Source organism: Nicotiana tomentosiformis, chromosome 10 (assembly GCF_000390325.3).
Source record: "Nicotiana tomentosiformis chromosome 10, ASM39032v3, whole genome shotgun sequence".
Classification (NCBI taxonomy): Eukaryota; Viridiplantae; Streptophyta; class Magnoliopsida; order Solanales; family Solanaceae; genus Nicotiana; species Nicotiana tomentosiformis.
In genome coordinates, this window is record NC_090821.1 from 61542094 (window position 1) to 61569993 (window position 27900).

General features: G+C 40.4%; 1 long non-coding RNA gene across 4 annotated transcripts; it reads right to left on the reverse strand.

Moving 5' to 3' along the window:
• LOC138900510 (uncharacterized) lies at positions 1–27809 on the reverse strand. 4 transcript variants are annotated; one of them, XR_011411569.1, is made up of 6 exons: positions 27459–27809; positions 25762–25813; positions 9412–9479; positions 8340–8406; positions 1296–1363; positions 1–297 (listed from the first exon to the last, which is right to left on the reverse strand). It is a non-coding gene; the product is annotated as an uncharacterized lncRNA (long non-coding RNA). The 4 variants fall into 4 exon arrangements; XR_011411568.1 differs by lacking the exon at positions 27459–27809 and adding an exon at positions 26946–27452; XR_011411571.1 differs by lacking the exon at positions 8340–8406.
• Positions 27810–27900: the final 91 nt, after the last annotated feature.

The window sequence follows — 27900 nt, forward strand, 5'->3', positions numbered from 1 at the left end:
ACACCAATAACCCACAATTTATTTTAAATACTAAAAACATAATAATTAAGTTTAAGAGTAAATCCCATAAATATTGGAAATAAACACACTCCCAAAACCCGGTGTCACTGAGTATATGAGCATCTATACATTACAAGTCTGAAAAACATGGTCTATAATAATCTGAGACCAAATACAATAAATAAAAGGATAGGGAAGGAGAGACAAGGTCTGCAAAACATGGCAGCTACCTCTGAATCTCCGAAAAATCGACTGTATGAAAGAATCAACATCCACTGTATCCGGGATCACCTGGATCTGCACACGAAGTGTAGGGTGTAGTATGAGTACAACAAACTCAGTAAGTAAGAATAATAAAAAAAGAACTGAAAGTAGTGACGAGCTTCTCAGCTAAGTCCAAATACAGTACTTTCCAATATAAAAGGGTAGGCATGCTCTCAAGTTCAACATTTAAGATTTCACTGAAATTTCATATCAAGTTTGACCGAAACAGTAAATAATATTTTTCCGACATTTCCAAAATAGTGATATATGATAGCTGAAATGCAGCAAATAATGAAATCAATGCATCCTCTCAGAGTAACAGTCACTCAGTCCTCCCATTCACTCCAACCTCACAGTCACTCTTTCCTCACAATCACTCTTTTCTCACAGTCGCTCATTCCTCACAGTCACTCATCACTCGGCACTCGGCACTCGCACTCGGCATTCAGTAGGTACCTGCGCTCACTGGGGGTGTGTACAGACTTCGGAGGGTCTCCTTCAGCCCAAGTTCTATATCAAGCCAATCATAGCATGAATCAATTGAAACATGCTACGACGTGCAGCCCGATCCATAAATATCCTCATAATCAGGTCCTCGGCTTCACTCAGTCATCAACCTCTCCAGTCTCTCGGGCTCTCAGAAATCATGATAAGCATCCTAACAACAATGATATGATGCATCAATAATGAATAAGAGAGACTGAGGTAAAAATATGCCAATATAACTGTGACTGAGTGCAAAATAGTAATTTAGTAAATAATTTCACAAGTACACGACCTCTATGGGTCCCAACAGTGTAAACATATGATTTAAACATGATTCATAGATCAATTTGTCTAATACGGGGAAAAATGTACGAATATTAATAGATTTTTCAACTACACAGTTTCATGGAATTGACCAAGTCATAATTCCTATGGTGCACGCCCACACGCCCATCACCTAGCATGTGTGTCACCTCAAAACCAATCACATAATACATATTCCGGGGTTTCATACCCTCAGGACCAAATTTAGAACTGTTACTTACCTCAAGCCATGTAATTCTTTATTCTGCAATGTCTTTTCCTCGTGAATTAGCCTCCAAATGCCTCGAATCTAGCCACAAATAATTCGATTCAGTCAATAAAATTTATTGAAATTAATTCCATAAGAAAATACAAATTTTCCAACAAAATCCAAAATTTAGCTCAAACATCGCCTGTGGGGACCACGTCTCGGAACCTGACAAAAATTATAAAATCCGAAAGCACATTCAACCACGAGTCTAACCATATCAATTTTATCAAAATCCGACCTCAACTCGACCCTCAAATCTTCAATTTAAACCAAGAGGGTTTTCTAAATCATCCAACTTAATTCACTAATTAAATGTCAAAAACAACCATGGATTCGGGTAATTTAACCAATATTAAGTTTGGAACACTTACCCCGTTGTTTTTATTGAAAATCTCCCGAATATTCTCTCTCCGAGCTCCAAATCGGTAAAAATGGAAAATGGGACGAAGTCCCATTTTCAGAAATTAAACTCTCAGCCCAGTCATTTGCTCTACGCGATCGCGGACAACCACACGCGATCGCGAAGCACAAATTTCCACTACCCAGATTTAACCCTACACGATCGCGGACTTTTTCACGCGATCGCGAAGCTCACCCTCACAGGCCTACGCCATCGCAGACTCGTCCACGCGATCGCGAAGCACAAAACGCGTGACCTCTACTTCTGCTCCACTTACACTACGCGAACGCGACCTTCTTCACGCATTCGCGAATAACAAACTCGCACAGCTACGCGATCGTGGCCCTCTTCACGCGATTGCGAAGAACAAAATCATCACTACCTTAAACAAGCCTACACGATCGCAGACATTCTCATGCGATTGCATAGAAGGAAACCAATGACAGAAAACCAACATTCTTCAGCTGGAATGCCAAGTCCAAAATTGATCCGTTAACCATCCGAAACTCATCCGAGACCCCTCGGACCTCAACCAAATACACCAACAAGTCCTAAAATATCTTATAAACCTAGTCAAAGCCTCGAATCACATCAAATAACATCAAAAACATAAATCATACCCCAATTCAAGCCTAATGAACTTTGAAATTTTAAATTTCTACAAACAACGCCGAAACCTATCAAATCACGTCCGATTGACCTCAACTTTTGCACATAAGTCATAAATGACATAACAAAGGTATTGTAATTTTCAGAATTGTATTCCGGCCCCGATATCAGAAAGTCAACCCCCCGGTCAAACTCCCCAAAAATTTAACTTTCGCCATTTCAAGCCTAGTTCCACTACGGACCTCCAAATAATTTTTCGGACACTCTCCTAAGTCCAAAATTACCATACGGAACTATTGAAATCATCAGAATTAAATTCCGAGGTCGTTTACACATAAGTCAATATTCGATCAACTTTTCCAACTTAAGTTTTCAATTAAGAGACTAAGTGTCTCATTTCACTCCGAAATCCTTCCGGACCCAAACCAACTAACTCGGTAAGTCATAAAACAACTATAAAGTATAAATTAAGCAATAAATGGGGGAACGGAATTATAATACTCAAAACGATCGGCCGGGTCGTTACATTCTCCCCCTCTTAAACAAACGTTCGTCCTCGAACGGGTTTAAAATCATACCTGGAGTCTCAAATAGGTGTGGATATTTGCTCTGGATCTCCTGCTCAATCTCCCAAGTAGCTTCTCCGACTGGCTGGCCTCTCCACTATACCTTCACTGATGTTATGTTCTTTGACATCAGCTTTCGAACCTTCCGGTCTAAAATAGCCACCGACTCCACATCATAAGTCAAATTACCATCCAGCTGCACTGTACTGAAATCCAGAATATGATACGGATCCCCGACATACTTTCGGAGCATGGATACATGGAATACTGGATGAACACCTGATAGACTAGGTGGCAAGGCAAGTTCATAAGCCACCTCTCCAATTTTCTTAAGTATCTCAAAAGGCCCAATATACCGAGGGCTCAACTTGCCCTTCTTCCTGAACCTCAACACACCCTTCATGGGTGAAATCTTGAGCAGAACCTTTTACCCAACCATGTAAGCAACATCACGGACCTTCCGGTCGCCATAAATCTTATGTCTAGATTGTGCCGTGTGAAGCCGCTCCTGAATCGATTTAACCTTCTCCAAAGTATCCTGAACCAAATCAATACTCAATAGCCTAGGCTCACCCGGCTCAAACCAACCCACCGGAAACCGACACCGTCTCTCATATAAAGCCTCATACGGAGCCATCTGAATGCTCGATTGGTAGTTGTTATTGTAAGAAAACTCTGCCAATGGCAGAAATTTATACCAAGAACCTCAAAAATCAATGACACAAGTGCGTAGCATATTCTCTAATATCTGAATAGTGCGCTCGGACTGTCCGTCCGTCTGAGGGTGAAATGTTGTACTTAGCTGAACCTTTATACCTAATTCGCGCTGCACTACTCTCCAAAACTGTGATGTAAACTGCGTGCCCCGATCTGAAATGATTGACACTAGCACACCGTGTATGCGAACAATCTCGCGGATATAAATTTCAGCCAACCGTTCTGAAGAATAAGTAGTACCAACTGGAATAAAATGCGCGGACTTAGTCAATCGATCCATAATCACCCAAATAATATTAAACTTCCTCAAAGTCCGTGGAAGTCCAACTACGAAATCCATGGTAATACTGTCCCATTTCCACTCCAGAATTTCAAGTCCCTGAAGCAATCCTCCCGGTCTCTGATACTCGTATTTCACCTGTTGACAATTTAAACACCGAGCTACAAACCCAACTATATCTTTCTTCATTCGCCTCCACCAATAATGCTGCCTGAAATCCTGATACATCTTCGCGGCACCTGGATGAATGGAGTACCGCGAACTGTGAGCTTCCTGGAGAATCAACTCACGCAAACCATCTACATTAGGCACACGTAGCCTGCCCTGCATCCGTAATATATTGTCATCCCCAATAGTGACTTCCTTGGCATCACCATGCTAACCGTGTTTTTAAGGACAAACAGATGGGGATCATCATATTGGCTCTCTCTGATGCAATCATATAAAGAAGATCGAGAAACCACACAAGCCAGAACTTGATTTGGCTTGGAAACATCCAATCTAACAAACTAGTTGGCCAAGGCCTGAACATCCAAGGCTAAAGGCCTCTCTGCTACCGGTAAGTATGCTAAGCTTCCCAAACTCTCCGCCTTACGACTCAAGGCATCGCCCACCATATTGGCCTTTCCGGGATGATAGAGAATGGTGATGTCATAATCCTTAAGCAACTCTAACCACCTTCGCTGCCGCAAATTAAGATCCTTCTGTTTAAACAGATATTGTAGACTCTGGTGATCGGTATAAACCTCACAATGGACACCGTACAAGTAATGCCGCCAAAGTTTCAAGGCGTGAACAATAACTGCTAACTCAAGGTCGTGGACCGGATAATTCTTATCATGTACCTTTAACTGTATGGACGCATAGGCAATCACCCTACCATCTTGCATAAGCACTGCACCGAGACCAATACGCGATGCGCCACAATACATAATATAAGACCATGAACCTGTAGGCAACACCAATACTGGAGCTGTAGTCAAAGCTATCTTGAGCTTCTGAAAGATCTCTTCACATTTATCCAACCACCTGAACGGAGCACCTTTCTGGGTCAATTTAGTCATAGGCGATGCAATAGACGAGAAACCCTCTATGAAGCGACGATAATAACCAGCCAAGCCGAGAAAACTCCGAATCTCAGTAACTGAAGATGGTCTGTGCCAACTCTAAACTGCCTCTATTTTCTTCGGATCCACCTTAATCCCTTCACTGGACACTATGTGTCCCAAGAATGCCACCGAACTAAGCCATAACCCACACTTAGAGAATTTGGCATAAAGTTTCTCTTCCCTAGGCCTCTGTAGTACAATACTCAAATGTTGTGCATGTTCCTCCTGGCTACGTGAGTACACCAGGATATCATCAATAAATACCACGACAAATGAGTCAAGATATGGTTGGAATACGCTATTCATCAAGTGCATAAATGTTGTTGGGGCATTGGTTAGCCCAAATGACATCACAAGAAATTCATAGTGACCATAACGAGTCCTGAATGGCGTTTTTAGAATATCCAAATCTCTAATTTTCAACTGGTGATATCCCGATCTCAAATCAATTTTGGAGAATACCCTTGCTCCCTAAAGTTAGTCAAATAAATCATCAATATGCGGCAAAGGATACTTATTCTTGATTGTAACTTTGTTCAACTGCCTATAATTGATACACATTCGCATAGTACCATCTTTCTTTTTCACAAACAGAACTGGCGCACCCCAAGGCGACACACTAGGCCTAATAAACCCATTATCAAGAAGCTCTTGAAGTTGCTCTTTCAATTCTTTTAACTCAGTTGGTGCCATACGATATAGAGGAATAGAAATGGGCTGAGTGCCCGACACCAAGTCAATAACGAAATCAATATCCATGTCAGGCGGCATACCCAACAGGTCTGCAGGAAATACATCCAGAAAGTCTCTCACTACCGGTACTGAATCAATAGTAGGAGTATCTGCATCGAATTCTCTCACAAAAGCCAAATATGACAAACACCCCTTCCCAACCATACGTTAGGCTTTCAAATAAGAAATTACCCTGCTAGGAACATAATCTAGAGAACCTTTCCATTCGACCCTCGACAACCCTGGCATTGCCAACGTCACAGTTTTTGCGTGACAGTACAGAATAGCATGACATGGAGACAACTAATCCATGCCCAGTATTGCATCGAAATCAACCATACTAAGCAATAAAAGATCAACTTTAGTCTCCAGTCCCTCAATAGTTACCACACATGACCGATGTACACGGTCCACAATAATAGTATCGCCCACCAGTGTAGATACACGAACAGGTGAAACTAAGGACTCACGGGGCATATCCAGATAATGAGTAAAGTATGATGATACATACGAATAAGTAGAACCAGGGTCAAATAATATAGAAGCTTCCCTGTGGCACACTGAGACAATACATGTGATCACTGCATCTGAAGCAACGACATCTGGCCTGGCAGGAAAAGCATAGAATCGGGCCTGACTGCCACCTGATCGGCCTCCCCCTCTTGGGCGACCCCTAACTGATTAACCCCCACCCCGAGCTAGCTGGGCGAGTGGAGAAGTAACTGGTGCTGAAGTTGTAGCCTGACTTCTCTGCTGCACTGGACCTCCCGAGCGACGAGGACATTGTCTCCATATATGCCCAAATTCCCCGCACTCAAAGCAACTCCCTGGTACTGGTGGTGGTGCTTACTGAATCGGGCCCCGAGAACCAGAATAACTGCTAGAAGCACCCGGTGCAAATGAACCCTGAACTAAAGGAGCACGGGACGAACTTTGGTCTGGCAGGGCACTAAGAGATGACTGACCCTGATGAGAACTATAGGAACCCTGGCTGGATGATGCACCACGGTGAACTGGACGACCCGCCTGAGCGTGTCTGTAAGGACTACCCCTACCGCGGTAAAACTAACCCCCTGAAGGAACATCGCTAAAATCACCTGGACCACGAGGCCTCTTGGCCTCCCTCTCCCCATGCTCCTAGCTACGAACCATCTCTATCTGCCGAGCAATGTCAACTACCTCATCAAAAGTAGCACTAGATACTCTCTCCCGAGTGATAAGTAATCGTAGCTGATATGTGAGGCCATCAATGAACCTCCTAATCCTCTCCCTATCAGTGGGAACCAACCAAACTGTGTGACGAGTCAACTCAGAAAATCTCATCTCGTACTGCATCACAGACATACCATCCTAACGTAACTGCTTAGACTGTCTGCGCAGCTCCTCTCTGCGAGACTGCGGCACAAACTTGTCCAAAAAAAGACCGGAGAATTCCTGCCATGTAAGTGGTACAGCATTGACGGGTCTGCGCCTCTCATAAGTCTCCCACCATCTGAAGGCAGCTCCAGAAAACTGAAAAGTAGTGAACGAGACCCCACTGGTCTCTAAAATACCCGCTGTCCAAATCATCCGGTGGCACTTATCCAGAAAACCCTAAGCATCCTTTGACTCAGCACCGCTAAATGATGGAGGTCGAAGCCTCCCAAATCTCTCAAGTCTCCTCTGCTCATCATCTGCCATAACGGGGACTACCGGGGCCTAAACAGTTGCAGCCAGCTGGGTTGGTAGTGTCCCCGGTATCTGAAGTCCATGTACCACCTGATCTGGAGTACGGGCAACAGGGGTATGAGTGCCTCCCCCGGCCTGAGAAGTGGCAGGTGTGCCTTAGCCGAAACCACCTGAGCAAGGCCAGTGCAAACTGTCAATATCTGGGCCAAAGTCTCCTGAAGGCCTGGAATCTCAATGGGCACAACTGGTGCCTGAGCTGATCCTGTCGGCTCAACTATATCTGGAATCTTCTCCTGAGCTGGAGCAACTGGTGGTCATACAGGTGCTGCTCCAACTGTTGTACGAGCTACACCTCGACCTCTACCTCGGCCCCGACCTCTCGCGTCCCTAGCTGGTGGCACTGGTGGCTGACCGTCCGATTCGGTAGTACGTGTCCTCACCATTTCTAAGAGAATAGAATAACAGAAATTTAGTTTCCGGAATCAACAATTAGCACAAAAGAATATAAGAAAGTGAAATTTTCCTAAGGGTTAGGCAGCCTCTCAAAGATAAGTAAAGACATCTTCGTACCGATCCGCAAGACTCTACTAAACATGCTCATGACTCGTAAGACCTATGTAACCTAGGATCTGATACCAACTTGTCACGACCCAAAATCCTAACATGTCGTGATGGCGCCTATATCAATACTAGGCAAGCCGACAACACCAATAACCCACAATTTCTTTTAAATACTGAAAACATAATAATTATATTTAAGAGTAAATCCCACAAACATTGGAAATAAACACACTCCCAAAACCCGGTGTCACTGAGTACATGAGCATCTATACATTACAAGTCTGAAAAATGTGGTCTATAATAATCTGAGACCAAATACAATAAACAAAAGGATAGGGAAGGAGAGACAATGTCTGCGAAACATGGAAACTACCTATAAATCTACGAAAAATTGACTGTGTAAAAGAATCAACACCCACTGTATCCGGGATCACCTGGATCTGCACACGAAGTGCAGGGTGTAGTATGAGTACAACCAAATCAGTAAGTAACAATAATAAATAAAGAACTAAAAGTAGTGACGAGCTTCTCAGCTAAGTCCAAATACAGTACTTTCCAATATAAAAGGGTAGGCATGCTCTCAAGTTCAACATTTAAGATTTCACTGAAATTTCATATCAAATTTGACCGAAACAGAAAATAATGTTTTTCCGAAATTTCCAAAATAGTGATAAATCAGCTGAAATGCAGCAAATAATGAAATCAATGCATCCTCTCAGAGTAACAGTCACTTAGTCCTCCAATTCACTCCAACCTCATAGTCACTCTTTCCTCACAGTCACTCTTTCCTCACAGTCACTCTTTCCTCACAGTTGCTCATTCCTCACAGTCACTCGGCACTCGAACTCGAAACTCGCACTCAGTAGGTACCTGCGCTCACTGCGGATGTGAACAGATTCCGGAGGGGCTCCTTCAGCCCAAGCGCTATATCAAGCCAATCATGGCATAAATCAATTGAAACATGCTACGGCGTGCAGCCCGATCCATAAATATCCTCACAATCAGGCCCTCTGCCTCACTCAGTCATCAACCTCTCCAGTCTCTCAGGCTCTCAGAAATCATGATAAGCAGCCCAACAACAATGATATGATGCATCAATAAAGAATAAGAGAGACTGAGGTAAAAATGTGCAAATAGAACTGTGACTGAGTGCAAAACAGCAATTTAGCAAATAATTTCACAAGTACACGACCTCTATGGGTCCAAAAAGTGTAAACATATGATTTAAACATGATTCATAGATCAATTTTTCTAATACGGGGAAAAATGTATGAATATTAATAGATTTTTCAACTACATAGTTCCATGGAATTGACTAAGTCATAATTCCTACGGTGCACGCCCACACGCCCGTCACCTAGCATGTGTGTCACCTCAAAACCAATCACATTACACATATTCCGGGGTTTCATACCCTCAGGACCAAATTTAGAACGGTTACTTACCTCAAGCCGTGTAATTCTTTATTCTGTAATGTCTTTTCCTCATGAATTGGCCTCTAAACGCCTCGAATCTAGCCACAAATAATTCGATTCAGTCAATAAAATTTAATGGAATTAATTCCATAAGCAAATACTAGATTTCCAACAAAATCCGAAATTTAGCTCAAAGATCGCATTTCTCGGAACCCGACAAAAGTTGTAAAATCCGAAAGCTCATTCAACCACGAGTCTAACCATACCAATTTTACCAAAATCCAACCTCAACTCGACCCTCAAATCTTCAATTTAAACCAAGAGAGTTTTCTAAATCTTCCAACTTAATTCGCTAATTAAATGTCAAATACAACCATGGATTCGGATAATTTAACCAATATTGAGTTAGGAACACTTACCCCGTTATTTTTCTTGAAAATCTCCTGAAAATTCTCTCTCTCCGAGCTCTAAATCGGTAAAAATGAAATCTCATTTTCAGAAATTAAACTCTCTGTCCAGTTATTTGCTCTACGCGATCACGGACAACAAACACACGATTGTGAAGCACAAATTTCCATTGCCCAGATTTAACCTTACGCGATTGTGGACTTTTCCACGTGATCGCGAAGCTCACTCTTATAGGCCTACGCGATCGTGAAGTACAAAACGCATGACCTCTACTTCTGCTCCACTTACTCTACGCGAACGCGACCTTCTTCACGCTTTTGCAAATAACAAACTCGCACATCTACGCGATCGCGGCCCTCTTCACGCGATCGTGAAGAATAAAATCATCACTGCCTCAAACAAGCCTACGCGATCACGGACATTCTCATGCGATCGCGTAGAAGGAAACCAGTGACAGAAAACCAGCATTCTTTAGCTGGAATGCCAAGTCCAAAATTGATCCGTTAACCATCTGAAACTCACCCGAGGCCCCCGGGACCTCAACCAAATATACCAACAAGTCCTAAAATATCATACAAACTTAGTCGAAGCCTCAAATCACATCAAATAATATCAAAAATACAAATCATACCCCAATTCAAGGCTAATGAACTTTGAAATTTCAAATTTCTACAAACAACGCCGAAACCTATCAGATCACGTCCGATTGACCTCATGTTTTGCACACAAGTCATAAATGAAATAACGGAGGTATTCCAATTTTCAAAATCGGATTTCGACCCCGATATCAAAAAGTCAACCCCCTGGTCAAACTTCTCAAAACTTTGACTTTCGCCATTTCAAGCCTAATTCCACTACGGACCTCCAAATAATTTTCCGGACACGCTCCTAAGTCCAAAATCACCATACGGAACTATTGGAATCATCAGATTTAAATTCCGAGGTCGTTTACATATAAGTCAATATCCTATCAACTTTTCCAACTTAAGTTTTCAATTAAGAGACTAAGTGTCTCATTTCACTCTGAAATCCTTCCGGACCCGAACCAACAAACTCGGTAAATCATAAAATAACTGTAAAGTATAAATTGAGCAGTAAATGGAGAAACGGGGTTATAATACTCAAAATGACCGGTCGAGTCGTTATACTCTCACGATGGAAGCTCTAATGTGGTATTTATTATTACCCGAGCATTCCATATATTTCTTCGAAATGCTCACGAATTATTTAATTAAGGCTTATGTCGGGCCAGAAAAGTGCAAGCCCAGAAGGCCGACATATTCAGGATCACACAGGGTGAATCTGAATTATTACGAGAGTTTGTTACTCGATTTCAGAAAGAACAAATGTTGCTCCCGGCCGTCCCGGATGAATGGGCAGCTGAAGCATTCACCAAAGGATTGAATCCAAGAAGTTCAGACGCTTCCCGGAAGCTGAAAGAGAGCCTGCTTGAATTTCAAGCAACAACTTGGGAAGATGTACACAACCGGTACGAGTAAAAGATAAGGATCAAAGATGACCAGGTCGGTTCTTCATCATCGGCCAGAGAACGGGAGAAAAGTGGATAAAAATCAAAGGATGACTACGATGCAGATAGACGGACTTCGAGGGGCCGGTTTTTGCCCTACGAGCGCACCGAAGACCGTGGCGGAAACTTTTGGGCAGCAAACAAGTTCATTGCTAACAGAGGGACCGATCATAGTTGAAATAATAGATCACTCCAGGATAAGGAGACGTCGGGGTATCGGGATCCTTCATACCCCAAGTTATAGGAATATAACTTCAACGTCAGTATATTGGAGTTGGTCCATGAGAAACATTAAAGATGTACGATTCCCGAGACCTATGATATCTGATTCCAGCCAGAGAGATCCCAACTTATGGTGCGAGTACCATGGGACGAACTGTCACCGGACATGGGACTGCCGACACCTCCGAGAGGAGGTGGCAACATTATTGAAGAATGGCCACCTTAGAGAATTCTTGAGTGACCTAGCTAAGAAATATTATGGTCGTAACAGAGACAACGCGAAACTTCCAAAAGCAGGAGAAGAACCCCCACACCAAACGATCAATATGATCTTCGGGGGGAATGAGATTAATGGGGTCACCTTTTCGGCAGCAAAGAAAACAAAAGTATCGATAACTCATATTAAAAGACTCCGGGTAGACGATATCACTTTCACGGAGGAAGACGCATACGAATTGTTATTACCACACAATGACGCACTGGTAATCTCTTTAAATGTGTAAGATTTCAAGATTAAACGTGTTCTAGTGGATCCAGGAAGTTTGGCTAATATCATACAATGGAGAGTATTGGAATAAGCTAAACTCACCGGAAGCATTATTCCGGCAACAAAGCTCCTCGCTGGATTCAAACTTGTGAGCGTGACGACCCTGGGAGAGATCTTGCTGCTCACGAATTGCTGCTCTCGAATTGGATTCAACCTGTAGATGGTGATATGGGATACAACAACATCCCGGGGAGGCCATGGTTACACGATATGAAAGTTGTACCTTCAACATATCACTAATTGTTGAAGTTTCCAATGCCCGAAGGAATCAAGCAGATAAGAGGTGATCAACCGGTAGCAAGGGAGATGAATGCAATCTCATTTTCTAGTAGCAAAGGGGAGGAATGCACGTCATAGCAATTATAGGAACCGACGCCTTTTCCCGAGTTAGAAGGAGTTAGCCCAGGAGTAGAGTTGTTAGAATAATATCAGGTGCCGAGATATTTCCAAGTTTCGGAAGAGACGGACTCAACGAAGTCTATGGCGGAGGAACTGGAGCAAGTGGCATTGTTCGAAGAATTCCTAGAAAGAAATTTTCATTTGGGGACAAGACTGCACTCCGAGCTCAGGTCTGGTTTTATTGAATTCCTTAAACTTAACGCTTATTGTTTTACATGGTCGCACGAGGATATGACATGTATCCTGACTAAAATAGCCATACACAAGCTGAGTTTGGATCCCAACGTACCACCGGTACGACAGAAGAAATGCCTATTGCTGAGGCCAGGAATAAATTCGCCAAAGAAGAGGTAACCCGCTTGCTAAAAATCGATTCGGTCAGGGAGATAAGATATCCAGACTAGCTAGCCAATGTAGTAGTAGTTCCTAAGAAGAACAATAAATTTTGCATGTGCGTAGACTATAAAGATCTTAACAAGGCGTGCCTGAAAGACTTGTTCCCACTGCCAAATATAGATCAAATGATTGATGCCTCGGCCAGGCACGAGTTGATGAGTTTCCTTGATGCTAATTCCGGGTACAACCAAATTAAGATGAACCCGAAAGATTAGGAAAAAACATCGTTTATAACGAATTTCGGTACATATTGTTACAATGTAATGCCCTTCGGGGTTAAAAAATGCCGAATCCACTTATCAACGGCATGTAAATAAGATGTTTGAAAAGCAAATAGGAAAGACCATGGAAGTTTATATAGACGATACGCTCGTTAAGTCTTTGAATGCAGATGACCACCTTAAGCATTTATAAGAAACATTCGACATCCTGAGGAAGCGTAACATGAAACTCAACCCCGAGAAGTGCGCTTTCGGGGTCAGTTCTGGTAAGTTCTTGGGGTTTCTGATCTCACAAAGGAGATTGAGGTAAAACCCGACAAAATAAATGCCATAGAAGATATCCTAGATCAATTGTCAAACGTAAAGGAAGTCCAAAGGCTCACAGGAAGGTTAGAAGCTTTGAGCAAGTTCATTTCCCGATCGTCGAAAAAATGTCATCGCTTCTTCACATTGCTCAAAAAGAAGAATAATTTCGAATGGACACCGGAGTGCCAGGAGGCTTTGAGGGACCTGAATAAATACTTATCATGTCCTCCATTGCTCTCAAAACCAAAAGAAGGTGAAACATTGCTAGTCTACCTCGCAGTTTCAGAAATTGCGCTAAGTGCGGTTTTAGTCCGGGAGGACGAAGGTATGAAATTTCCCATTTATTACGTTAGGAAAATTTTAACGGGAGCAGAAACTCGCTATCCATATTTGGAAAAACTCGCCTTAGCTCTCGTAGTCGCCGCTCGAAAGCTGAGGCCCTACTTCCAATACCACCTGATAGCTGTGGTGACTAGTTTCCCTTTGCGGAATATCCTCCACAAACCCGAGCTCTCCGGTAGATTGGTCAAATAGGTCATCGAAATGAGCGAATTCGACAAAGAATATAAACCAAGGACTGCAATTAAGTCACAAGTCTTGGCTGACTTCGTGGCTGATTTTAGTTCGGGATTACTACCTCTGGCAACCAAGGAGGCAGTAATGGTGGCGGAATCGACATCGGGGATTTGTACCTTATTTATGGATAGAGCTTCGAACGTAAAAGGTTCCGGACTCATAATAGTCTTAATTACGCCTTCGGGGGAAACCTTAAGGAAGGCCATCAGAATAATACCTTTAACTAACAATGAAGTAGAGTATGAAGCTTTAATTGCAGGGCTCAAATTGGTCCGGGGACTTGATTCCAAGGTTATCAAAATCAAATGTGACTCACAGCTGGTGGTAAATCAAGTCTACGGGATCTTTGATACTAAAGAAAAATGTATGCAACAATACGTGGTAAATGTCCAGGCTCTTTTGGTACGATTCTGGGAATGGTCAATTACTCATATCCCGAGAGAGGATAACGCAGAAGCGGATGCATTAGCAAACTTAGGATCATTGACGGAAATAAAGGGATCGGAGTTCGGAACGGTGGTGTAACTGATGAGCTCAATCCTGGATACAAATGGTTACGATGAGGTGAATTTGGCTAGTCTGGTCTGGGACTAGAGAAATGAAATAATCAACTACCTCGAGCACGGAAAGTTGCCCGACGACCCCAAGGCATCACGGGCGTTACGTGACAAAGCTGCACGTTATAGCTTCAGGAAAGGCCAGTTGTATAGAAAATATTTCTAAGGCCCGTTGGCCCAGTGTTTAGGAGAGTCAGAAGCTGACTATATCATGAGAGAAATCCACGAAGGGATATGCGGAAATCACTCAAGCGCAGGGTCTTTGGTGCTGAAATTGGTACGGGCAGGATATTATTAGCTTCGCATGGAACAAGACGCCAAAGATTTCCTACGAAAATGTGATAAGTGCCAATGCTACGCATCACTAATACATCAACCAGCAAAACCCTTACATTTAGTTATATCCTCATGGTCGTTCATGAAATGGGGGATGGACATCGTCGGACCACTGCCACCGGCTCCCGGAAAGGTATGGTTTCTTTTAATTTTGACTAATTATTTTTCTAAATGGGTGGAAGCAGGTTCTTATTAGAAGATCGGAGAACGCGAAGTGGTCGATTTCCTGTGGGAAATATAATTTGCAGGTTCGGGATACCAAAAGAGATAACATACAACAATGGGCCATAGTTTATCGGTGCAAAAGTTACAAAATTCCTCGAAGACTTGAAAATAAAGAGGATCGCATCTTCTCCTTATTATCCAAGCTCAAATGGTCAAGCGGAGTCAACGAACAAAGTGATTATTCAAAACCTCAAGAAAAGGTTGGAAGCAGCAAAAGGCAAATGGCCTGAAGAATTGTCCAGAGTTCTATGGGCCTACCGAACTACGGCAAAATCGAGCACAGGAGAAACTTCATTTTCTCTTGTTTACGGTGTTGAAGCCCTAATCTCGGTAGAAGTGGGCGAACCCACTTTGAGATATTCTCAGACAAATGGAGAATCGAACGACGAAGCAATGCTAATCAACTTGGAACTGCTCGAGGAACGTATGGACTTAGCGCATGTGTCACACCTCTTTTTTCCCGAGGGGGTGAGGGAGTTTTTCCAATTAAAGTGACATTATTCGAAATGAGATTATTTATTTAATCAGAGTCGCCACTTGGGATAATTATTATGGTGTCCCAAGTCACCGATTTATTTTAAATCCCAAATCGAGGAAGTTTTGACTCTGTTTAAGTCTGCGAAACACAGAAGACCGAGTAAGGAATTCTGTTAACCTGGAAGAAGGTGTTAGGCACTTCGGAGTTCCGTGGTTCTAGCACGGTCACTTTAATAATTATACCTGGCTTAACCAATTCTGGATATTTTAGGTTCTAGGGAACTTTGTGCACTTTTGACTTAAACTGCTTTTAATTGCTTGATTATTTGTAATTATGAAATTATCTTAAAACGAATCATACGTACGTGTATTCGTTTTGTTTAGTGTGTCATGAATCATATCAAGCGGACGTGTACATAATTAATAACATTTTATTATTTTTAAGATTGTTTTGTCAAAGTTGCGCGAACGCATTCTTTGCCTTTAATTTGGAAAATCGTAAATATGTCACGCGAACGTGTACATAATCACAATAACTGATTGGTTAACACACACCTAAAGCATACTAGCATATTTAGAGTATTCCATTTATCTTTTCTCATCCAAGACATTTATTTATATGCATTTTTCCTTTTACTTATTGCTACGAGCCTTGAGTTAATTCGTAATTCATCTCGCTTTCTCATAATCTTTTAGCACTTGAATTATAGGATATTAAAAGAGTTTGAGTTAGTTAACTAAACAATTGCTTTGGAATGCAAGACTTGATTATTAATCCTAAGTTATTTTATAAGACCAATCCTTGGCATACTTAATTTCTCATCGATTTAAGCTCAGCCTTTCATTCTTTATTAATTCAAACCTAAACTTGCTAAAAATATTTAAGAGCAACTAAAGTTTAATCATCTTTTGCAATTTTTAAAATTATCACTATGATTAAACTATTTAATATGTTACTGTTACTATTACTTTCTAAAGATTTAAAAGTGAAAATTAAGCAAAGAAGTAAAATTAACTAGCTAAATCATCTTAAAACTAAATCACATACAGAATATTTAATATGTTATACTAGAAGGACATTCACATCACATATATACTAATTAGAGTACTTCAACCTATACTAAAGTCTGCAATTTGCAAAAAAGAAAGTCCTTATGCGAAATTTTATATGGATTTCTACATTGAAGGTAAATCAGTTTTATTATCATTATTTTTTACGATGCAAAATTGAAAATTTTTTAAGGACTAGTGGAGACCTCTGAATTAATATATATATTTTTCTTACCCATGTTAAGAAAATATAAAGAAACGGGCAAACTGTGAATCTTCTTCTTCAAAAATACGTTATCCATTTAGCTAAAGGACCATCTGAACTTCTGAACAAAAATTAAATCAAACAGTAGGTATAAGATACCTTAACAATACTTTAACCAAACTTTAAGAATGATATTCTCATTTTTTATTTAACAATCTTTACGAAAACTAGTAAAAATTATTATATACTAGAATATAAAATAATAAATACTTAGTGTTGTATAATAAAATACTTCCTATAATTAATTTTTAACTTTAGCAGCAAATGAGTATTCAACTAACTATAAGTTATTTAGCACTATCTAGGGTATCAGAATCACGTTAAAAAGAAACTAAGGAGATAACTAAATAATAAAAATAATATTAAATAAGATAAACATCACATTAAACATTAAAAGCACACAAAATACATACAAATTAAAAGGCTGAAGAAACAAAGATAGAGGATATGAACCTTTGCAGAAGCTTTCAAGAATATAAAAGAACACCCAGCAATAACAAGAAAACGGATAAAGACAGCAAACGTAACCCGGATCCGAAACTCGAAATCAAAACTTCGTCTCTTTCAAAGAAAAATATTTTTCTCTTGATCCTTCTCACTTAGTTCTCTGTGGAATATAATCAATGGCTTCCTCTCCGTATATGTGAAAAATTCGTCTTTAATATAAAGTGTATGCCAACTATATATAGAATGTGTGTGCTTAAAAAGTGATGAGTGGAGGAGCAGGCAATAAGATGTGAGGGAGAGGGGGCTGGTGGTGTGTGTGTGAAAGAAAATGGGGATATGGCGTTGGGACATGAGGAGTGCTGTGTGTAGGTAGTGATTAGTTAGATTGGAAATTTGCTAATCTTTTGGTTTTATTTTCGTTTTTTTTCCTTTTTTTATTTTTTTCTTTAAAAGATAAAATATAAAGATAAGATAATTAACTAACTAATTTTTAGACTAAAGTAATATAGGCAAACTAAATTATTACACTATAATTTAAATGATACCCAAAATATACTAAAGCTAAGCTAACTTATTTACTATAATTCTAATTAAAAGAAACCATATATTTTTGTAAATTTTCTTTTTCTCTTTATAAATAGAAATAACATTTATACTATAAGCATGTGAATATTTTTTTGTAATTTTAACTTTTCTCAAATAAATTTTAAAAAATAATATAAAAGTTTAAAATATCAAGATTAGACCTAGAAAAACTATTTACACAAAAATAGTATAGAATTTGGGTGTGGTCAAAAATTAGTTGTTCGCAGCATGCAAGAATGACAGTTCAAAAGCAGAGAATGAAGCGATATTATAATCGAAGAGCCAACTTCCGTTATTTTAAAGTAGGAGACTTGGTTCTAAGGAAAGTAACCCAAAGTACTCGGGAGCTCAACGCGGGGAAGCTAGGTCCAACGTGGGAAGGTCCCTACTGGATTTCAACTATCGCTGGGAAAGGTTCATACGAGTTGGAGAACTATAATGGAGACAAGTTTTCCAGCAACTGGAATGTGGCACACCTCAAAAGATATTATTGCTGATGAACATTATTCAAGCAGAAAGTATGTGCTGCACTCTTTTCCCTTCGTTCAGTTTTTGTCCCAATTGGGTTTTTCTGGATAGGTTTTTAATGAGGCAGCGACAGAAAGCATACTACGAAGACAACAATAATAAGACCTTTGATAACAAGGCAAACAAACAAGCTTCCACTCGGGGACGATTAGATAATCTTTGGTTCGATAGCAAATTTCCACCGGGAAGTTAAGTTTGCTACCGAATAAAGGTTACCCGACCATTCACGAGCACAAACCACTAGAGGACTGTTAGGTATTCTTTCGCTCGATAGCATGGACTCCTAAGGGGAAGTAAGGCATGTTTCCGAGTGAAGGATTACCTAGCAATTCATTGGTGAAAACTTCAAAGATACAAGACTTCTAGTGTTCCAATTCGTACTCTCCGTATTCGAATACGGGGGGGGGGGGAATAATATGAAGATACAACAACAATGACTGCCACGTCAATAGGGAAACAAAAATCTGGAAATAAAATGCATCATCGGGACCGGGGACTACGCAACCAGCCCCGTAGGTACCAAGTTGTACAAGATAGCCACAAGTAATGGCAATTTATTTTCTGCATAACAAGATGCTTATGTATTATTTGAAATAAAAGGAATAAAATGAAATCCTTTTGCTTTTTATATCTTGTTTCTTGTCTGAATGATGAGCTAACTTTGTCATTTGAAAGTTAAACAAGTACTTCGAATGTTAGTGTCGTAATGAACATGAGACGTCCTCTTCAAGAGCCTCGTAAATATAAGAGGGCTCTCTCTTATAAAACCCTCACATTAAAGGGTTGGTTCCGAAAGAATCAATGCCCGAAATCTAAAATGCCATCGGGGAAAAATACTCCTGAAGTCGTATATGGAGAGGACGCAAAAATCAAACTTGCGCAAATATTCATAGAAACGCTCATGTTAAAGGGAAACTTGGGCAAATATTCATAGAAACCCTCACGTAAAAGGGATAATACTCGGAACCAAAATGCTTCGAAGAAAAGGCATCCGAGACTACTCATAGTAAAGCGCGAATATAATAACATGCACAGAATGCTTGAGCAACTGCAAAAGTTAAAGACATGCACAGATATTCAAACGAAAGTAAGACTCAAATGATACTTGAGAAAAAATATGTCTTTATTTACAAGAACGGGCCAAAACGATAAAAGTACAAAATGGGAAAAGAAAGAAAAAGCTAAACTGTAGCGCCTCCGAAACTAGGAGGAAGAGAAGTATCCACATCCCCGGGAAAAGTAGGTGTTTCCACCGATGGCTCAACGTTTTCCCCAGTTTGGTCTTCGGCATCATCGCCTTCCGATCTCTCTTCAATTTTCGAAAACTCGGAACCAGAATTAGAAGAACCTGGAGCATCAGACTACGCCGGGAGTCCATTTTTTGCAGCCAATTTAAGCTCTCGGGCCTTAGCAATTTCGACATCAACATCAATGATACCAGCTTTGGCCTCTTCCAAAGTTTTTCTACTCATATTGTATATGGCATAAGTTTTTTCAACAACGAGGGAAGCCATTCGGCGCTTAAGTTCTTCTTTGAGTTGGGAAACTTCGGCAGAAAGGCTTTCCCAGGGAATAAAATGTATTTTGCTTTTATCTTGTTTCTTGTCCGAACAATAAGCTAACTTTGTCATTTGAAAGTTAAACAAGTACTTCAAATGTTAGTGCCGTAATAAATAGGAAACATCCTCTTCAAGAGCACCGTAAACATAAGAGGGCCCTCTCTTATAAAAACTCTCACGTTAAAGGGTTGGTTCCGAAAGAATCAATGCCCGGAATCTAAAATGTCATCGAAGAAAAATACACCCGAAGCCGCCTATGGAAAGGACGCAAAAAGCATACTTGCGCAAATATTCACAGAAACCCTGACGTAAAAGGGAAACTTGCGCAAATATTCATAGAAACCCTCATGTAAAAGAAAAACTTGCGCAAATATTCATAGAAACCATTAGGTAAAAGGGATAATATTCAGAACCAAAATGCTTCGAAGAAAAGGCATCCGAGACTACACATAGTAAAGCGCGAATAGAATAACATGCGCAGAATGCTTGAGCAAGTGCAAAAGTTAAAGACTTTCATAGATATTCAAATGAAAGTAAGACTCAAACGATACTTGAGCAAAAATATATCTTTATTTACAAGAACGGGCCAAAACGATAAAAGTACAAAATAGGAAAAGAAAGAAAAAGCTAAACTGCAGCGCCTCCGGAACCAGGAGGAAGAGAAGTATACGCATCCCCGGGAAAGATAGGTGTTTCCACCGATGGCTCAACGTTTTCCCCAGTTTGGTCTTCGAGATCATCTCCTTCTGATCCCTCTTCAATTTCCAAAAACTCGAAACTGGAATTAGAAGAACCTGGAGCATCAGACTGCACTGGGAGCCCATTGTTTGCAGCCAACTCAAGCTCTCGGGCCTTAGCAATTTCGGCATCAATATCAATGATACCAGTTTTCAAGGTTTTTCTACTCATGATGTACATGACATAAGTTTTTTCAATAACGGGGGAAGCCGCTCGGCGCTTAAGTTCTTCTTTGAGTTAGGCAACCTCGGCAGAAAGGCTTTATCGGGGAATAAAATGAAATCCTTTTGCTTTTATCTTGTTTCTTGTCCGAACGATGAGCTAACTTTGTCATTTGAAATTTAAACAAGTACTTCAAATGTTAGTTACGTAATGAACAGGAGAAGTCCTCTTCAACAACACCATAAACATAAGAGGGGCCCTTCTCTTATAAAAACCCTCACGTTAAAGGGTTGGTTCCAGAAGAATCAATGCCCAAAATCTAAAATTCCATCGGGGAAAAATACACCTGAAGCCGCATATGGAAGACCCAAAAAGCATACTTGCGTGAATATTCACAGAAACCCTAACGTAAAAGGGAAACATGCGCAAATATTCATAGAAACCCTCACGTAAAAGAAAAACTTGCGCAAATATTCATAGAAACCCTCACGTAATAGGGATTATACTCGGAACCAAAATGCTTCGAAGAAAAGGCATTCGAGACTACACATAGTAAAGTGCAAATAAAACAACATGCACAGAATGCTTGAGCAAGTGTAAAAGTTAAAGACTTACATGGATATTCAAACGAAAGTAAGACTCAAACGATACTTGAGCAAAAATATGTCTTTATTTACAAGAACGGGCCAAAACGATAAAAGTACAAAATAAGGAAAGAAAGAAAAGCTAAACTGCAGGGCCTCCGAAACCTGGAGGAAGAGAAGTATTCGCATCCACGGGAAAAGTAGGTGTTTCCACCGATGGCTCAATATTTTCCCCAGTTTAGTCTTCGACATCATCGCCTTCTGATCCCTCTTCAGTTTTCGAAAATTCGGAACCGGAATCAGAAGAACCTAGAGCATCAGACTGTGCCGGGAGTCCATTATTTGCAGCCAACTCAAGCTCTCGGGCCTTAGCAATTTCGGCATCAACATCAATGATACCAGCTTTGGCCTCGTCCAAGGTTTTTCTCCTCATGTTGTACATGGCATAAGTTTTTTCAACAACGAAGGAAGCCGCTCGGTGCTTAAGTTCTTCTTTGAGTTGGGAAACCTCGGCAGTAAGGCTTTCCTGGGCGAACCTAGCAGACTTGAGGCTGACGTCAAGGTCGCGAACAGTTGAACTAAAGAGCCTGTTATGCTCGATAGTTTTCCTATACTTCTCTTCTAGTTGAGCATGTTTCGCCCCCACAGCAGCAAGCTCTTCGATTTTCGAGTTCAAGGCTGCCTCCAAGTTAATCACTCTTTCAGCGGAGGTAGCCTCACGATCGGTTGCAAAAAGAACGGCATCCTGGACTTCAGCCCATTTGGCCTTCGCTTCATCAAATCTAACCCTCAGCGGGCCAATCTTTGGCTAAGGGTTACCACTTCTTGCTCGCTCTGCTGCAAACGAGCCTCCAAAACAGCAGCCTCAGTGGCTTTGGTTTCCAGTTCCGAGAGGCAGAGAGTAGTTTGGTCCCGTTCCTCCAAAAGCTGATTCCGTTCAGAAGTAAGTTCTTCCTTTTCGCGAATCAACCTTTGAAGGCCCTCCGAAGCAAGAAAATTGGCCTACAAGATAAGAAGAAGTAAAACTTAGAATACATCCATACAAAAGTAGAAGAAGTAATGAAGGGAGAAAAGAACGTACTGATGCGGCATTGTACATGGTATTGTTCAACAAGCACTCTCCCGAGAGTGCCTGAATCTTCTCCCAGTCTTTTTCTGAAGCCAAAGGCTTCAGATAGCTAACAAGCTCCACCGGCCGGGATAGCAAGTTGCATCCAGTAGAGACCGAAAGAGTAACGTTCCTCCTCCTTTGTGGATCTTAGAAGGGGCAACATAATTTGCCCTAAATTCCCATGAACTGGGGACTGTGGAAGAGGAACACCTTCTTTATAATCAGGTGCGGCCGATGGAGGTGATATAGCGACTACTGGTGGAAGAGTGGATGAAGATGGAAGTGATGTAGCAGTTGCTGTTGGCGAAGGTGGAGATGAGGCTGATGGAGTTGAAGAATGAGAAGCAGCTACATCAAATGCAGTGCCGGCTATTTAATGCTCACCAACCAATGACGGAAAGGACCCGGTACTCTGCCCCGCAGCACCGGTTACAGCAATTGGCGCCCAAAAATGGGAGTTGGCATATTCTACCAAATCAGATTCTCCCCAAAGTGCCGAGACATCATCTTCAGTTGGTGTAACTATCTCAACAGGTCGAGCATCATGTTGAGATGATGAGGATCGTCACCTTCTATGTAAATAAGCTCCCTCATCAACAACTTCTTCATCATCATCAATTATCACAGTGTCTATGACCGGCCCGGAAGGAGGACCAGTCGTCATCGCCATGACTTGGGGGCATCCGTCTTTGCCCTCTTATTCTTTTTCTTGGCCGCGGAGGAACGCCTTCTCTTTGGTTTCTTATCCTCCGACCGGGGACTCCATAGAGAAGAGTTTGCGCCCGAAGCAGGCCTGGAGATACCTGTTCGAGTAAGTGCTTGCTGAAGCAGCCTCACTGCATCAACAGGATCAGCTAAAATGTCCTCCTCGGGGACAGCAACAGAGCCCGCAGGTAGACCTAATTTCATGAACAAGTCAGAAGGGTTCAACCAAGTTCTTCATAATAAAAGCAAGGTAAATCAAAATTACCATGATTTTTGGTCTTCCACCCGTATTTAAGGGCCAGCTCTTTCCATAAACGAGTTCGGGCATTGTGACATCCAAAATCTTTTGAACCCACTGGTCCAAAACGGCTACCACCGGTGGAATCCATCGAGTTGCTGAAACATGCGAAGAGTAAAGAGATGATAAGGCCCTAAAAGAATATCTAGCAAAAAGGAATACTATACGAAGAACTTACGAGTGCGGTTACAAGCGACCGGAAAGGATGAAGCCGTTGTCGGAATGATGTCGTTAGTGGCAACTGCAACGAACCATTCCATCCACCCACGGTCGTTGTCATCATCCATACTAGACGGCAAAGCATGGTGGCCACGCTTGTAGAGGTTTATCATTCCCCCGCGAAAGATTTTGGGGGAATAGAGATTTATCATATGAGATAAGGTTAGCTCCTCTCCAGTTTCTTGGCATAAACGTCGAAGGCAGGCGACCGTCCTCCACACTGAAGGACTTACCTGTGCCAAACACACCTGGTAACGAAGGCAAAACTCCGCAATCATGGAATCAAGATCTCCGCTCAAAGAAAACGCACCCAAAATAAAGGGATACGTAATAAAGCATGTAAAACCTTCCTTGGGAAGGGTCACTCGCTCCGATAGATCAGGAGCAATAATATCTAACTCATGGCAGCGACAGTCCTCCTTCACAGCAGGAATACTGTAAGGACGAATGGAAGAAGGGTACCGACTAACAGCCCATGCACGAGGGTTACCAGTAAGGAATTTCTCTTCAAAATCCTTTGAAGTACTAAGTCTTCTTGGGATGATGGAACCCACCGTTAGAGGAACAGAGTCCTCGGTTTTATTCTTGTTCTTTGTAGAACCAGCTCGCTTAGAGGAAGAAGCCATTGAAAAAGAAGATGAAAAAGGTTTTGTGTTTGAAGAAAACTAGAGGAAGAATAGAAAGCAAAGATGCAAATCAGGAGTTCGAGAAATTATGAAACGAAAAGGAAAAGAAGTGGTGTATAAGCAAAATTTTGGTGGCTAAATTCATGGCCATGATTACCTCGATAATCGGCAAAAGCCGTACTGAATCATGGGATGACGTGTGTTCGAGGAATTAAATGTGGAGAGACGTGCGTCTAATCAACTGTCAGGGACCTTCAGAGGGAGTTATAGTAATTTCCGCCAAAAAGGTATTTCTACCAACTTTTCGGTAACATAAAGTTATGTCACCGAAAAGCAGGGGGACTATCTGTATAGGGTGAAATATGATATGACACGTGGTCGCCTAAAGGGAGGACACGTGAAACCAAAGACAAGGATGGCCGAAGACCGAACGCAACCATTCCGCTTGTCACCGAAAAGGATAACGTTCATAAATGTGTATTAAATGTTCTGCGCCCGGTGACCTTTAATAGGGAATATTCTGCAGCATTAAGAGCGACGGTCCATTACAGAGAATTTGACATTTATGTTCACCGTTACACATTCATCAATGACCCTCATAATTGCCATTTAAGGAGAACATGATCCTAGGACCTCCTTCCCTAGAGATAACTATAAATAGTGAGCTCAGTTATCATTGTAAGGGACACGAATTTTCTGGCAAAACTTATACTATATTTTATACGAAGCTTAATACAATCTTATTTTCTTACTTTTTGATCCCATCATTGCTGTGCCCGGAAACCTTATTTCTGGAACCGTCATCTCTGTTGTTTTGTCTATATTTCAAGGCTAAGTATTGTATATTTCTTCAATTATATCATTGCTATACCCGAAAATCTTGTTCCCGGAACCGTCATCTCTGTTGTTTCATCTATATTTCAAGGATAAGTATTGTATATTTCTTCAATTATTGTATTATTTCAGGATCAAATTAATTCACTTGTCTAGAAACCACGTATAAATTCAACTGTACCGTTTTACGGACAAATAAATATACTGGAATTTTACTGCGTTGTTGTTGTTATACTGTTTGAGTAAGTATTTGCAGAGTCAAATATGTCATTTGGATAAAATAACAAAAGAACTACTAACTCAATACCTTAACTTCACCATATATTGAAGATCCTTCACATTTCGAAAGCACCCAAAAAACAGAAACGACAACGACTTAAGCAGGATATGTTAATCCACTGGAACTGAACAGTGAAAATTAAACATTTATAGCTCCACAGATGAAAGAAAAATTTAAACTAATAAACTTACCTTCCAAGTCTCTTATAATACATCATAAGACCATGTCCAAGACAATTAATTCCTGCAATATCCGAAGAAAATATAGAACCTTGATAAGTGAATTAAAAACTAAATTTTTCTATGTTAGATCTTGTGTGGGTTGGGTTAAGCCAGCTCAAGAGGTCTCATTGCTATATGTAACTTCTATTTCTCTTCTACTAAAGACTTTGTTTGTGCACCTAACAGTTTTCTCCCCGACCTAAATACCACTTGTTTATCACCAAGAATCGAGTTTTATCTAGAGATTCACTATATGTCACCTATAATATTTTAAGGCCACCATTGTATGCATCTCCAAACTACGAACCAAGGGTACCACTTTCACACCATCACTTTGTTGTGCTATAATTCTTTACTCTTTATCGACATCAATATTTGTATCATCTCCATGCTCATTCCGTCAAATTATGAACGCTAATACCGTTCGTTGGGCTAAGCAAGCCCAAAAGTGGCTCTTGATATAATATTATATGTGCTTTGACTAACACTTAAAAAAATACTGATGATGTTTGTAATTTTTATTTTTTATTTTTATAACAAACATTAATAAAGAAAAAAGAAAATATGTGACGGTTTTATAATTCTTCTCAATAACAACAACAACATATCTAATATAATCCCACAAATATAGTTATAAAGGAAAAATAAACAATAAAACATTACTGAAAAAGTAAACAAATTAGAACCAGAAATAAAATAAACAAAAAGAACAACCTTTTCCAAAATATGGAAAATTCTTTTCATGTGCTTACATTTGATGAAATTAATCAGTCAAAGTACATAATAATATTAGCAAAGAATCCATTCTTAGCTAGCATTTGGTCATAGATTCTCAAATTTGTTTTGAAAAATCTGATTTGGGTGAAGTTTGGTTTGAAGATGAAAATGTGTTTGGACATGATTTTTCAAAACATATTTCACTTTTTATTTGAAAAAACATGAAACATGACTTATACCCACAAATTTTAAAAACTATCACAAATATCCAATAGTACCAAACATTCTTTTACGTTTCTACAATACAACAATAATATGACAACATATCACATGCCTAACTTCATTTTCTTAGAGTGCATAAAATCCAAAAGCATGCCTTAAACTATATGGAAGGCATACTAGCACAAGCAGAAGTATTAAAATTTAAAGTATGTTACCCTATTAACCGGTAGAGGCAGAGCCACAGAATTCTCGTCGGAAATCTCAAAACCAGCTTCAGGTATTATGGGCATTACAAAACTTTAAAAGCAAGGCCAAAACATTAGCTGCATCAGCCGAATGATACGAAAAAAATAAAGCATAAAGATGCTATATAAAAGGGAAAGAAATTATTTTTTTTGAGTTACGTCTGCTTCCCAATATCCAAATTACATAACGGCATAAGCACTTTTCCAGCCAACACAAGACCACAGTTTCAACCAAACATAACCGGAAAAAAAAAAAAAAAAAGAGATAGCCATTTATCGTCATCACAAGCAAAGATTAGTCAATGTAGGAGATGAGAAACCTCATATACATGGGAGGGTTTACAAATCTGAAGAAAAACTCATACAAATTAAGCAAAATAAATCTGAAGAAAATTCATACAGAACTAGCGAAACAAATCCGAAGAAAATTCATACAAATATGCAGAAAATTTAAACAAGTATTAGCAGATTTTACCAAATTACCTTCAAATTTCGTCTTTGCTGTGGATTGCAATCGATTGGCACGGAGAATTTGCGGTGGAGTTCTCTTCTGTTTATAGAGGGCAAAGCAAACGTGTGAGTTTAACGAGAGGCAAGTGAGCAGATATGGTTTAGTTGGTAGTAATAAATGTGGGCTCTTTTATAAACTATAAAAGTTTGGGGTAATATTTAAAAATTTTAAAAAAATGTAATGGTCATGTTTTGGCCCAAAATCAGCAATTGGGGTGATTTTGGGATTTGGGATTTTGTCAAAATATGGGCAAAATTTATGGCCAAATATATGTTTGCCAAATAAATCCCAAATTTATTTTGGCAAAACTCATGGCCAAACGGGTCTTTAACAAATTTCCAAAATTCGTAAGACGAGAAAAAATAGTATACCTAATTCCCCACCTAAAAAAAGGTTTAAATTAAAATATATGAA